Source organism: Orcinus orca, chromosome 7 (assembly GCF_937001465.1).
Source record: "Orcinus orca chromosome 7, mOrcOrc1.1, whole genome shotgun sequence".
NCBI lineage: Eukaryota > Metazoa > Chordata > Mammalia > Artiodactyla > Delphinidae > Orcinus > Orcinus orca.
In genome coordinates, this window is record NC_064565.1 from 90,659,674 (window position 1) to 90,671,600 (window position 11,927).

Here is an 11,927-nt window from a genome sequence, read left to right on the forward strand (position 1 = left end):
TGAAAGAATGCTCAACAACATTAATCATTAGAGAAATGCAAATCAAAACTACAATGAGATATTATCTCACACCGGTCAGAATGGCCATCATCAAAAAATCTAGAAAGAATAAATGGAGAAAAGGGAACACTCTTGCACTGCTGGTGGGAATGTGAATTGGTACAGCCACTATGGAGAACAGTATGGAGGTTCCTTAAAAAACTAAAAATAGAACTACCCTATGACCCAGCAATCCCACTACTGGGCATATACCCTGAGAAAACCATAATTCAAAAAGAGTCATGTACCAAAATGTTCATTGCAGCTCTATTTACAATAGCCAGGAGTTGGAAACAACCTAAGTGTCCATCATCAGATGAATGGATAAAGAAGATGTGACACATATATACAATGGAATATTACTCAGCCATAAAAGAAACGAAATTGAGTTATTTTAGTGAGGTGGATGGACCTAGAGTCTGTTATACAGAGTGAAGTAAGTCAGAAAGAGAAAGACAAATACCGTATGCTAACACATATATATGGAATCTAAGGGAAAAAAAAAAAAAGCACTCTGTGAACCAATATATGAAACCAAATGGTTGGTGGGCTAGTGTTGCAGACATTTGTTTTGAAGTCCCCCCTAAGACATCTTCCTGAAGGCGAACAGAATCATTTTTTAGGAGAATCATTTCCTCCCCATTGGATACTGTCTCGTGGGACTATCATCATGTACCATGTTTTCCTCTAGCCAAGGTGCTAGCAAGACACCTGTCTTAATTTAGATGTCACAAAAGTAGACCATAAAAGATTTAAGAGTAAGCATTTTATTTGAGAGGCAAACTCAGGAAACTACGTGAAGAAGAGGAAGTGAGAGAAGAAAGGAGGGAAGTGTAGGCTAATTAGCACATGACTGCTGTGGGCAACTGAGGCTCATACCCATGTGGACCCTCTGAGAGACTGTGTGGAACACTCCTCAGGTTGTCTCCCCAAGAGGAGCAGAGGCTGAGGTGTATATACACCATTGGTGAGGATGGCTCTTGGGAATGTGAGTTCCCAGCACTTCTGGCCTCACCTGCCATAGGCCGATCGTGCCTCTGTGGACAGTGCCCTCAAGCTGTCAGCACGTAAGGGAACTGTAATCAGGTGACCTCCAAGGGAACATGGTCGGTGCATCTGCAGCACCTGTTCCACAGCCAAGGTAAGCCCAGTGGATGCTCACTCCCAGGAAACTGAAAAGTCAGCAGAGTTACATGGAGACTGAAAAGTGGAGGTCCATCTTGCCTTAGCAGACTGCTCCTAATAGCGGACCCTCCTTAGGTGGCCCCCTTCCTAGCCTTTCAGAGATGCCTTGTTTCTGATCCATTTCCAAATCTGATTCTCCAGGTTCTCTGCCATTTCTGGAAGCTTCCAATATCCTTTCAGAACTTCCAGTAAACTCTCAGAGTTGGTCTCTGTTGTTTGTAACCAGAAGACATAACTGGTATAACTGGAAACCCAACACACCTGGAGACTCCATACACCTAGATACCTGATACACCTGGAGATCACTGCCACTGATCTGAGTCTCTAAGAATGTAAGTCAACTCTCTGCACTTTTGTTACCTCATCTATAAAATAAAAAGATTGAAATTGATTATTTCCAAGTTTCCACTCAGTGGTAAGATTCTATGATTCAATTAAGCCAAATTGACGGTCAAACAAGGGAAACCCATAAAACTCATTACTACAGCCTGACTTCCAAACTCCACTCTGTGCCAGTGTTGCAGCCTCCTTCCTAGAAACAGTAAGGGCTCCAGAATCATTGCAGGTTGACTCTGTACAAAAATGAGAAAAACAGCAACAAAGTCCAACTCCTAATTTTATCCCAAACCTACCAGCAAACTGACCAAAAAGAGTGATTCAAGAAAAAGAAAAAGCGTTTTGCTTTTATCCAAAGGAATTCTGGACAGAAAATACTAGGCTGCCCACAGAATTCCTATCACGTCGAATTCCTAGTCTGTGCATAATTGGATTTCTCTTTCTCACTGCCATCACCACCACTTCTGGAAGGCATGTTTGAGGCATGGAGGGAGGTGACACATATAGCCCATTGTTCTCCTACATGGATTCAATAAACAAATGCCCAAGATGGAAAAAGGATGGAGCTGCAGTCTGTTATCGTCTGCCAGCTAATGATACAGTTGAACAAAGGTAGCAATGTTGTGGAAAAGGAACACATTTAGGACTCTGACTCTCTACCAAGTTATGATGATTCCCCAAGACATCCAAGGTGGAGCAGAGATGCGACTGATAAAATACGTGGCATGGATTGAACAGCACGAAGAGAGCAACTGACTGCAGCTGTCTGTGTGACTTGGCAGCCTCGACGATGCAGACAAATCTATACAAATCACCATCCCCGGCTTCCTGATGCCTCCAGGAAAGTCCTGTAATGACTTTTCTGTGCTGGCCTCCCAAGTAGGGGTGAGGAAAATATGCAGAATCCACAACTTTAGGGCTTTCCTAGGGCTTCTGCTCAATGTAACAGCTGCCACCCTTACGCGGATTTGGCTGTTTTCTGCAAAATTCAAGTTTTCATTAACTAATCATGTGTTTGCAGCCCTTCCCACTGTGCCTACAGCTAGCATGGTGGACACCAAAGCCCCATTCCCCCCATAGCCCAGCCTTATGGAAACCCAGCAGGTAGCCCAGATTAGGAGAAGCTGAGATTTGTCCTCTGCCCACATAGCCATGTCTTTCTAACTCCATTTCCAAAGCTTAAGTGGGAGCATTAGTAACTGGGCTTGTGCACACAGCCGTCACCTGGAGGCACATCTCCAACCCTGAGTCCTGGCAGCTGCCTTCCTCCCATCTCTCCTGAAACTGCCAGGATAGCTGCGGCTCTGCTTGGCAGCCGTGGTCATCTAGTTAGACACGTTCACTTGGGGGGAAAGGGATGGATCTGCCCTGATCAGTCTGGACCATGATGTGGAATGGGTGGGTGGAAAAAAAGTCCTGCGCCTTGAAGTCCCCTCCCCTGGAAAAAAAAAAAAAAAAAAAAGAAGGGTTAGAAAAACTTGCTCTTTTTGTCCTAGCAGCACTTCAGTGAAGCAGTCCTGAAGAAGGCAGTGACAAAAAAAAGTCTGATCGGCCACTGACAGGGACTGCTGGGTCTCTACAGAGAGAGTTGTGGCCCTGTCAGAATGCCATGGCTTAGGAACCCTGGGGAGGGGAAGAGGAGGGCAAACACTGTCCCTCCACTCAGCATGCTTGGGGAAGGGCAGTGAAAGAGCTTCTGACTGCAGCCAGAACAGCCCAGGTGGCCTTGACAGCAGGATGGGAAGGTTCCTCCAGGAAGTCAGCATCCCTAGATGAAAAATGGGGAGGGAGGGAGAGAGTGGAAGAGGGAAAGAGAGAGAGAGAGGGAGAGAGAGAGACAGCAGAGCTTCTCTCTATGGTGATTATAAGTCAACATAATCACAAAAGAAACACTTGAGTGCCTAGTTTATTGCCATGTACACAGCAGGTGCTCAATAAAAACTTGCTGGCGATGGAGTTAAGTGTGACTTCCTAGACAAAGCCTGCTTTACTGTAAGTGAAATAAGTATCTGTTGGATTGAATTGAATTGAAACAGGCAGCAGGTTAGTGTTGTAATTTGAGGAGCAATGGAAAAATGGTCCCCTGCCCCAAATCTCTCTCCAATTAGAGCTGTCAGAGTGTTGGAAATTTCCAGATTCCTCTTTTGGGTTAATGGAGTAATGAAAACTGTGTGTTGAAAGGCAAATATTGTCTGAGAGAGACAACCCATGAAGCTATTATGATCTATCATTCATCTAGGATGGCAAGTCCAATTCAATTCAAGAACCAGCACCAATAGATTTATAGGAGCTGCCCGGAGTTCTATCCTGAGAAGGCTCTGAGGCCCCACCTGGCTCAACAGAAAGCAGTTCTCTGGGAAATCACTGATATCTGTGTGGCTATGGGAAGTGGTTTGGTATGAAGGGTGCCACATATATGGCATCTTGCCTCTTAGCCTGAATCCTTTGGTCATAGCAGCTCCATCAGTGAGCAGGATCCTAAGGGAATATAAGCTGAGATGGACATTCACAACTTAGAAAGGGTCCAGAGCATGAAGGTTTTGCCTGAAAAGCAGACCAGGGCACAGAATTCAGATGGACAGTATGAGCCATGCAAGTCTGGGGGTAAGGGACCAAAGAGAGGTCATCTAAAATCTAACCTTGCCTACTTCAGTCTTGCCTTGAGTGAGCACTTACTACAGACTCTACAGTCTAGAGGATGACCACAGCTTTTCCTCTCCCATTACATGAATTTGCCTAGTCCTCGTCAAACTTTTCCATCAAGTTCCCCCAACAGCAGAGGAGAACGAGTGGCTCACTCTCTCGGCACCCAGGGATAGCGTCAGCAGCCTGCTGTGAGCAAAATGTCTTTGAAATCTCAGTTTTAACCTAAGAATTTATGTGAATTTACATGATATCATATTACTGTTTGCTTCCATGTAGAAATATTTACTTACCAGTTCTATTAGAGTAATGCTCTCTGCTGTATCAGATCAAGCCCAAACGCTCAGTGATTTAACACTTCAGAAATGTATTTTTCACTCACCTGAAATCCATGTGGATGTGGCTTGCGGGTGAACGGTCTGCCCCTTGGTCTTGCAACTCTACCCTCTTTCAGGGCCTCTGAGTCATCTCCATTTTGATGGGGAAAGAGACCACTTCTTAATTACTTGAGTTCAGAGTGGACACCCATTCTCCCCCACATTCCAGGAGCAAGAATTCATCATGTGGCCCCATTTAGATGAAAGAGGAGCTGGGAAATATAGTCCCTGATTACCCAGCAACAACTCTGGGTGGACTAGTAAGTCTTTACCTCAATAACTAATGTCTTGGCCTTCCCTGATGGCGCAGTGGTTAAGAAATCGCCTGCCAATGAAGGGGACACGGGTTCAATCCCTGTTCCGGGAAGATCCGACATGCCACAGAGCAACTAAGCCCGTGCACCACAACTGCTGAGCCTGTGCTCTAGAGCCCACGAGCCACAACTACTGAAGCCCACGTGCTTAGAACGTGTGCTCCACAACAAGAGAAGCCACCACAATGAGAAGCCTGTGTGCAGCCTAAATAAATAAAGAACTAAATTTATTTTTTTTAATTAATGCCTTAACTTCTCCATCTCTCCCAAAATTGGAGAGAAAAGTTAACCTTCCAGAAAGATGTGCTGAGTTTTATCCCATACTTCATTCAGCCCAAGCACGTTGCCACATATTCCCAAAAGGGTATCTACCCCCATTTAAGAAACACATAAGTAATCCGTTTTCAATAAGATTCCATTTGCAGCTCCAATGAAAACCAAATTGAATGGACTACCCCATTTCACCTCCTCTTCTCTCTGCTCGGTCTTTCCCTTCCTCTCAATCCAGTTAGGTACCATCAGGATTTTGAAAGTGGGCCCAAAGCCATGTTGAATATTACCAGGAAATGGCTGGCTGGCTATCTACCAAGAGCCCTTCCAAAGTGGTATTATCTTAATGAATTTTTCACAATCCAAAGTCTGGCCAGAAGACTTACAGGTCCAAAAATTCAATCTTGTTAGTGTTCCAGGATTTGCCTGACTTGAGAGGGCTGGCTTATGTGAACTAAATTCACAAAACACCAAAACTTCACACCAAAATGTCAAGACCTCTGTTGACAAGGGGATGTGCAGCTGTCAGAAAGATCAAATGTTCACACTCTTCTCTCCAGCACTTTTTCTCCCTGGAGAAAATCTACCCAGGAAGTCAATGACAACCCGAAAGTTCCTTAGTGAGCAGGGAATCAGAGCAAGGGCAGTTTAGTTAGATGACTTGAAAGTTTGATAGTATCAGGCGACTGTGGCCTGATGAAGCCGTCACCACTGGAATATTCATACCAGCTTCTCAGAGTTCCCTCTGGTCTGTCCTCTAAGTCCTATGATCACCAACTCCCTTTCCGACGGACACTCCTTTCTCTGGACACATCCATACTCTCCACAGGGTAATGGCCACATTCATCTTCTGCCTTGTGAATTGGCAGATGTTTTGTCTCTAAGGTACACTTATGTATGGCTGGCCTCATCCATTGTGTTAATTGTATAATCTAGTGCTCAGAGCTTGGAAGAGGAGAAAATGGGAAAGGACAGGAATTCACTCATCTCTGCCTACACCAGCCGATGTTTTTCTAAAATGGAATTTCAAAACTTATTTGAAACATGGAGAGACTGGATATTTGTAGATCTTTGACTGAAAAAAAAAGCTTCTCTCCTCTTTTGCAGCAGTCTTCCCAGTCAAGGTTGTAACCCAGAGCTGCTGGCAGCAAATACACACTGAAAGATTAGTCCCAATCAAAGCCAAGAAAGGTGGCCAAGTTCAGTGCCAGGGAAGAGCATTGAGTTTCAGTTGCCCTGAGTGAGAACGAGACAGTGGATAGGAGATCAGGTAAAGATCACTAGCCATGGTGCAAGAAACAGGTCTGCAAACAAATGGCAGGGAGGGGTCAGTTGAAAGGGAGCAGGGTGGAAGCTTGAAAACAGTAAGGCACCAGGAGGCTCCTCCTTATTGGGCATAGACCTGTTTAAGGCACCAGACTGAGCCAGACACCAGGCAATCTGGGAAAATAATCTTCTTTAACTGAGTCTGCAACATCAGCAGGCAATCACATAGGGTGGTAAAGAAAGGGACTCGAGCACAGAGAACCATGAAGGACAGTCCATAGCCAGATTGCCCTCACATCTAACCAGAATGTACACAAGAGACAAGACCTGCTTTGCCATTTCAGCTCTGACAATAATTGAACTTCTGCAACTCACTTTACTCTCTGAGCCTTTCTGCACCTCAGTTTATCTCCTCTGTTAAACGAGGCATTTGAAATCAGTGCTCTCCTTCCCCAAGGTACAATGATACTGTGCCTACAAAGGTAATGCACCCCTCTAACCACACACCTATTTATATCCTATGCTGAAAAGATTACCTGCTGTTTCTTTCTTTTAACTTTTGAAGTTATAACATACCTACAGAAAAGGCTGCAAAACAGCCCTGTAACCAGCTCCGGATTAAGAAACAGAACAATTTATCAACGTCTCAAAAGCTTCCCTATGTCCCTTCCTTGTCACCACATACCACCCCCCACCCTCAAACAACCACCATCCTAAGCTTCAAACAGAATGATAGGTTCGTTTTGCCTGTTTCCCAGTTTTATGTAATTGAATCGTACAGTGTGTACTGTTTTGTGTCTGGCTTTTTCACTCGACTATTTGTGAGAGTCACCCATGGGGTTGCATGTGGCTAGGTTTTGTTCTTTTTTTGTCGCTTACAGTGGTCCACTCTCTGGACATACACAATGTACTTATCCATCTTATTGCCCATGGACTTTTTTTTTCCTTGTATTATTTATTTTTTTATAATTTATTATTATTATTATTATTTTGAGCAGAGAAAGGTTTATTGCAGGGACAAGAAAGGAGAACAGGTGGCTCATGCTCAAAAAACCCAAACTCCCCATGGTTTTGGGGGAGAAGTTGTTTTTTTTTAAATAAATTTATTTATATATTTTATTTTATTTATTTGGCTACATTGGGTCTTCATTGCTGCATGCAGGCTTTCTCTAGTTGTGGTGAGCGGGGGCCACTCTTCGTTGTATTGTGCAGGCTTGTCATTGCGGTGTCCTTCTCTTGTTGCGGAGCACAGGCTCTAGGCGCACGGGCTTCAGTAGTTGTGGCACGTGGGTTCAGTAGTTGTGGCTCACGGGCTCTAGAGCACAGGCTCAGTAGTTGTGGCACACAGGCTTAGTTACTCTGCAGCATGTGGGATCTTCCCAGACCAGGGATCGAACCCATGTCCCCTGCATTGTCAGGTGGATTCTTAACCTCTGCGCCATCAGGGAAGTCCCTGGTGAGAAGATTTCAATAGGCAAAATTTGGGGTGAGGGATGCAGAGTGTGTTACTTTCTTCTGATTGGTTGGTGGTGAGGTAACAGGGCAGTGCTCCAGGGATCATGTGCTCAGCCTGAAGTTCCTTGTATTATTTAAAGCATAATGTGTAGAATTTTCTGTTATTTGCAATTGAAACATATAAACATTATAGTCCTCTTCACTATTCTCCCTTTATAATTTATATCTCATTGTTCTCACCCATTCCAATAGCTTCCATGATCACATCTATGTGGATGAGTCTTCTACACTCCTACCTAACACCTGTCTCCTCATCTCCAGCTCCAGCACTACTAGCTTTTTGCTAGGTGGCTGTACGTGGTCTACGAAACTTTAATCTTGCCCGTGGAGCTTTGTGTTGTTTCCTACTTTGGTATTATGAAGAATGCTACTATGAAAACTCTTATGCATGTCCTTGGGGGCACATTTTTAAGCATTTCTGTATTTGTTATCTATTAATGTATAACTAATTACCAAAACATTCAAACAACACACATTATCTTACAATTTCTGGGGTCAGGAGTCTGAAGAGCTTAGCTAGGTCCTCTGTTTCAGGGGTTTTCACAAGGCTGCAGTCAAGGTGTCAGCCAGGGCTGGGGTCTCATCTGAAGTCTCAACTGGGAAAGGATTTGCTTCCAAGCTCCCATTGTGGTTGGCAGAATTCAGTTTCTGGAAGAGTGCTGGACTCAGCTCCCAGCAGGCTATTGGCCAAAGGCTACATTTAGTTCCTTGCCATGGAGACCTCTCCAACATCAAAGCATGCAAGCCAAGAAGGCAATAGAGTCTGCTAGCAAGACAGAAATGACAATTTTATGTATTATAATTATGGACGTTATATCCCATCACAGCTGTGGTATTCTATTGGTTAGAAGAAGGTCACAGGTCCCATCCCCCCTCAGGAAGAGGGGATTATACAAGGCAATGAATCCCAGGAGGTGGATCACCAGGGGCCATATTGGTGTCTGCTTACCACAATTTCTGTTGGGATTATAACTGAGAATGGAATTGTTTGGTCATAGGTCCAGCTTCAGTTATGGAAATCCACTAGCTTTCCAATGTTACACCAACTGACACCCTCACCAACATTTGCTCCACATCTGGGATTGGTTTTTACCCAGGTTTCCTTCTGGTGTGAGTTATCAAATTGTTTCTGACAAAAGAAAAAAATAGCTTTCTGCACCATGGGCTGTGTTACATTTAGCAGTGTGCCTTACTCCCTACTTGAATTGAGAGACAGAATTCTGAAGTCCCTGCCTCAGACCTACTCACCCCTTTTCTCCGCTGTCCTCCCTGTAAATGCAAAGTCAAAGAAGATACCAACTCCAGCAGCATCATTAGTGCTATATGATCACCAAGATGTGGGATGAGGGATCTGGAGAAAGAGTGCCACCACCTCATTTACTGGAGTCCCCTGGTAATTAGTCATCCTTCATCAAGCCTGGGATGAGCCACTAGGAGTGACACTGATTGGGTCCTGAGCTGCCAACCAATCTTAAAAGGGCATTGATTCCCAGTAGCATGAAATTTTCCTATTGTCATTCCTCTTTTCCACGGCAATGCAGACTGTGGACATTCAATAATTGATTGAAATACAGTAGGAGTAATTGTCATTCCTCTTTTCCACGGCAATGCAGACTGTGGACAGTCAATAATTGATTGAAATACAGTAGGAGTAATAACATCCTACCCCAAGAAGTGCTCTCTAGATTTCTCTATTTCAAATGCAGCAAAGGCACCAGATATAAGAGACTTCTGGGGAAAATGCAATGGGCCAAACACATTTTTAGGGTGTACATGAATGTAATTAATATTTTTGCCCATGCATGTCTAGCAGGGTAGACTCCTGAAAGCCATGAAATAGTGGTGATATGGGCAGAAGACCTAAATAGACATTTCTCCGAAGAAGATATACAGATTGCCAACAATTCATGAAAGGATGCTCAACATCACTAATCGTTAGAGAAATGCAAATCAAAACTACAATCAGGTATCACCACACACCACACAATGGCCATCATCAAAAAGTCTACAAACAATCAATGCTGGAGAGGGTGTGGAGAAAAGGGAACCCTCATACACTGTTGGTGGGAATGTAAATTGATACAGCCACTATGGAGGTTCTTTAAAAAACTAAAAATAGAACTACCCTATGACCCAGCAATCCCACTACTGGGCATATACCCTGAGAAAATCATAATTCAAAAAGACTCATGTACCACAATATTCATTGCAGCACTATTTCCAATAGCCAGGACATGGAAGCACCTAAGTGTCCATCAACAGATGAATGGATAAAGAAAATGTGGCACATATATACAGTGGAATATTACTCACCCATAAAAAGAAATGAAATTGAGTTATTTGTAGTGAGGTGGATGGACCTAGAGACTGTCATACATACTGAAGTTAAGTTGGAAAGAAAAACAAATACCGTATGCTGACACATATCTATGGAATCTAAAAAAAAAATTGTTCTGAAGAAGCTAGGGACATGACAGGAATAAAGATGCAGGTGTAGAGAATGGATTTGAGGACACGGGGAGGGGGAAGGGTAAGCTGGGAGGAAGTGAGAGAGTGGCATGTACACATATACACTACCAAATGTAAGATAGATAGCTAGTGGAAGCAGCCATATAGCACAGGGAGATCAGCTCAGTGCTGTGTGTCCACCTAGAGCGCTGAGATAGGGAGGGTGGGAGGGAGACGCGAGAGGGAGGAGATATGGGGATATATGTATATGTCTAGCTGATTCACTTTGTTATACAGCAGAAAGTAACACAACATTGTAAAGCAATTATACTCCAATAAAGATGTTTAAAAAAAAAAGAAATGGTGGTAATAACAGTAGTGGGGTAGTAATATGAGTGAGCTACCTGAATTTGAAAAACTTCAAAATGTTTTCAAAGAACTTCTTAAGAGACAATTGACTCGAGTAGGCTCTGCATAAAAATACCCTCCTGTGGACACCTGTGAAATGTTGAGGCTAATTGAGGCTTCTGGTGCTGATTATGGACAAGTTTGCGGGTTGCTGTTTTTCCTCCACTGAATTCCATCTCGTTTTCTACTACTGCCTTTCAGTGGGGCTGTGAGCGTATCGGATGTAAAGAGTACTAAATGGAAGCGTGCTTTTGTGTGGAAGTCATTACAGTGAACACCTGTTCACTGTTGAGTTTAATTGGACCACAGCTGGTGCTGATTGTGTGCAAAAGGGGGCTGCTCCTCTCGCCCGCAGAGGAGCTTGCTGTCAGTCTAACAGTGGGGAAGTCGACGCTCTGAAGTTCAGCTTGCACATTGCAGTCAAGTACTCTCCGCCCTGTATGGCTAGTTGCCTCTGAGGTGCGCTGTGGTCAATTTAGCCAGGCAAGAAGAGAATGGCGCCTGCGTCTTTGGTCTATTTTATTAAATCAGCTCAGTTCCACATATGGAAATTCGGGGAAATATAGGGGAGATGGTTGGTACAAATTTAGCATAATTATTTACAAAGGAAACAAAGAAATGGAAGCTTCGCTCAAAGTGATATTCTTAGTAATATTAACTGTTCACCTGTGTCCAGAGATGATAGGCATTGAATACATGTATAAATAGGAAACCAATAATGTAGCTCAGTGATCATCAGATAGTGACAAATTAAGATTACATTCTTGTGATCACTTCGGCAGCACATATACTAAAATTGGAACGATACAGAGTTTAACATGGCCCCTGCACAAGGATGACACACAAATTCATGAAGTGTTCCATATTTTTGCACATGAAAGGATGCTCAACATCACTAATCATTAGAGAAATGCAAATCAAAACTACAATGAGGTATCACCTCACACCAGTCAGAATGGCCATCATCAAAAAATCTACAAACAATCAATGCTGTAGAGGGTGTGGAGAAAAGGGAACCCTCTTACACTGTTGGTAGGAATGTAAATTGATACAGCCACTATGGAGAACAGTATGGAGGTTCCTTAAAAAACTAAAAGTAGAACTACCATATGACCCAGCAATCCCA

At 43.6% G+C, this 11,927-nt stretch overlaps 1 non-coding gene across 1 annotated transcript; it reads left to right on the forward strand.

Moving 5' to 3' along the window:
- The first annotated feature begins 11,567 nt into the window (after positions 1 to 11,567).
- Positions 11,568 to 11,671, forward strand: LOC117201872 (U6 spliceosomal RNA). Its single transcript, XR_004483994.1, has one exon. It is a non-coding gene; the product is annotated as a U6 spliceosomal RNA (small nuclear RNA).
- Positions 11,672 to 11,927: the final 256 nt, after the last annotated feature.